The 3,320-nt window shown below is 36.4% G+C and overlaps 1 non-coding gene across 1 annotated transcript; it reads left to right on the plus strand.

Annotated features, from left to right (window-relative positions):
- The first annotated feature begins 254 nt into the window (after positions 1–254).
- Positions 255–361, plus strand: LOC126026591 (U6 spliceosomal RNA). The gene has a single exon (XR_007501814.1). It is a non-coding gene; the product is annotated as a U6 spliceosomal RNA (small nuclear RNA).
- Positions 362–3,320: the final 2,959 nt, after the last annotated feature.

A 3,320-nucleotide genomic window follows, 5' to 3' on the forward strand; every position in this document is an offset into this window, starting at 1 on the left:
ACAGAATGACCTGTTGAATATCTGGGTATAAAGAAACATAGTAGGATAATGACAAATGCTCAAAGACAACAGAACTGAGAACTAGTCTTTAGCAGGAGGCCAACCACAATGGAGCCAGTGAGGAAGATGACTGTGGGAGGAGGAACACTGGAATAAATGATGGAAGGGAGCAGACATTCTGGTGGAGAGTGTGATGCTGGAATGTATTATGCATAAAATCCTACTATCAACAGTTATTATAAAACATGATGCTTGTGCTTGCTTCGGCAGCACATATACTAAAATTGGAACGATACAGAGAAGATTAGCATGGCCCCTGTGCAAGGATGATACGCAAATTCGTGAAGCATTCCATATTTTTGGAAAACAAAAAAAAACAAAAAAACCCATGAGGCTTAAAATAATAATAATAAGTTGGGGAAAGTAATTCCTCCCATATTCTTTTTCCCAATGATTGCTTTAGCTATTCGAGGGTGTTTATTGTTCCAAATAAATTTCAAAAGTGCCTGGTCCACTTCTTTGAAGAATGTCATGGGTATCTTTAGGGGGATCACATTAAATCTGTACAGTGCTTTGGGGAGTATTGCCATTTTAATGATGTTAATCCTGCCAATCCATGAGCAGGGTATGTGCTTCCATTTCTGCGTGTCCTCTCTTATTTCTTGGAGCAGAGTTTTATAGTTTTCCTTGTATAGGTCCTTCACATTTTTAGTCAACTTTAACCCAACTTTAAACTTTACTACAAAGCAATAGTTATCAAAACAGCATGGTATTGGAATAAGGACAGGCCCTCAGATCAGTGGAATAAGCTTGAATACTCAGAGAATGTTCCCCAGACATACAATCACCTAATTTTTGATAAAGGAGCAAAAAATCCTAAATGGAACAAAGAAAGCCTCTTCAACAAGTGGTGTTGGCACTACTGGGTAGCCACTTGCAAAAAATTGAACTTAGACCCCCAGCTAACATCATGTATGAAGGTAAAATCCAAATGGATTAAAGACCTCGATATCAGCCCCAAAACCATAAGATATATAGAACAATACGTAGGTAAAACACTCCAGGACATTGAGGCTAAAGGCATCTTCAAGGAAGAAACTGCACTCTCCAAGCAAGTGAAAGCAGAAATTAACAGATGGGAATATATTAAGCTGAGAAGCTTCTGCACCTCAAAGGAAATAGTGCCCAAGATACAAGAGCCACCCACTGAGTGGGAGAAACTATTTACCCAATACCCATCAGATAAGGGGATAATCTCCAAAATATACAAGGCACTGACAGAACTTTACAAGAAAAAAACATCTAATTCCATCAAAAAATGGGGAGAAGAAATGAACAGACACTTTGACAAAGAAGAAATACAGATGGCCAAAAGACACATGAAAAAGTGCTCCACATCACTAATCATCAGGGAGATGCAAATCAAAACAACGATGAGATACCACCTCACACCACAGAGAATGGCACACATCACAAAGAATGAGAATAAACAGTGTTGGCGGGGATGTGGGGAGAAAGGAACTCTTATCCACTGCTGGTGGGAATGCCATCTAGTTCAACCTTTATGGAAAGCGATATGGAGATTCCTCCAAAAACTGGAAATCGAGCTCCCATACGATCCAGCTATACCACTCCTAGGAATATACCCTAGGAACACAAAAATACAATACAAAAATCCCTTCCTTACACCTATATTCATTGCAGCTCTATTTACCATAGCAAGACTCTGGAAACAACCAAGATGCCCTTCAACAGACGAATGGCTAAAGAAACTGTGGTACATATACACAATGGAATATTATGCAGCTGTCAGGAGAGATGAAGTCATGAAATTTTCCTATACATGGATGTACACGGAATCTATTATGCTGAGTGAAATAAGTCAGAGAGAGAGAGAAAAACGCAGAATGGTCTCACACATTTATGGGTTTTAAGAAAAATGAAAGACATTCTTGCAATAATAACTTTCAGACACAAAAGAGAAAAGAGCTGGAAGTTCCAGCTCACCTCAGGAAGCTCATCACAAAGAGTGATGAGTTTAGTTGGATAAATAACTACATTTTGAACTGTCCTAATAATGAGAATGTATGAGGGAAATTGAGAACCTGTTTAGAGTACAGGTGGGGGTCGGGTGGGGAGGAGGGAGACTTGGGACATTGGTGATGGGAATGTTGCACTGGTGATGGGTGGTGTTAAAAAAATAAATAAATAAAAAAAGAAAGTGAAATATGAAGAAATATTAAAAACACTGAGAGGTACTATTAAGTGAAAATGATATTCAATGAAAAAACAACTATAGGTCGTCTAGTCCTTCCTAATAAAAAATAATAATAATAATGTAATAATAAACTAGTAATTTTTGACATTGCTGAAATCATTCAGACACTGGATCTTTCTATGACAAGGGTCTATGCAAACCCAGTTTTGAAATTATTCTAACCCATTCCCTGTGTTCAATGTCCTCATTTTTTTCTATTTTGTCCTTATCAAAGTCTAGTTTAAGACTATAAGGTAATCCAAATTATATATTTCCATTTGGTCCCTAAATGCATGTATGCCACAGTTAATATTTTAGATATTATAAACATGCACATTACGCATAGTAAGAGATTTTTCTGATGCAAGAAGAGGAAGATATTTGATTTTGTTATCAACATCACAGAACTACAGTGTAATTATGGCTACTTTAAGCAAACAGCTTTGAAAGGAGAGTTCTGTCTTCCTTCATAATCACAACATTAGAGAAAGATTGTTTCTGTCAACTTCCACTCCCCCGAGTGGAATGCAGAGAAGATGACTGTCTGCGAATAAGATTAAGAAAACTAAAAGATTTTCAAAGAGAGTTATGACTACAATGAAGGTAGAAAACTATTGTGTTTTTTGCTTAAAAGCCACATGTCAAGTATTTTCATTTACTGAATCAGACTGAAACATCAAAGCAGGAAAGACAATTTTTAAAAAAGATTTGTGATTGATAAAAAAAGAAAAAAGAAAAAAAAAAGGCTAACAAACTCTCTTCTTTGAAGCCATCAAAAACTTTAAGTAGAATGAAACTCTTTCTTCCCAGTGAGTAATTGTGAAGTAATTGAAGGATGGCTTTGAATCAAGGGCTGATATTTTTCTGACTTTACGGAAATGAGCTCTATGAGGCATTTAACAAATACTTATTTGAAAACTTGGTGTCTTTTCTGTCTGTTATGTCCAAAATAGAATAAGAAAGGTATGGGAGAACATATAAAATCAAAGGACAGCAAGAAGTTGGGAAAAGTTAATGAGTTACAGTTGGATTTGTAAAAGAAATAAAGTTTAAGGCCCTTAGA

Source organism: Suncus etruscus, chromosome 13 (genome assembly GCF_024139225.1).
Source record: "Suncus etruscus isolate mSunEtr1 chromosome 13, mSunEtr1.pri.cur, whole genome shotgun sequence".
Taxonomy (NCBI): Eukaryota; Metazoa; Chordata; class Mammalia; order Eulipotyphla; family Soricidae; genus Suncus; species Suncus etruscus.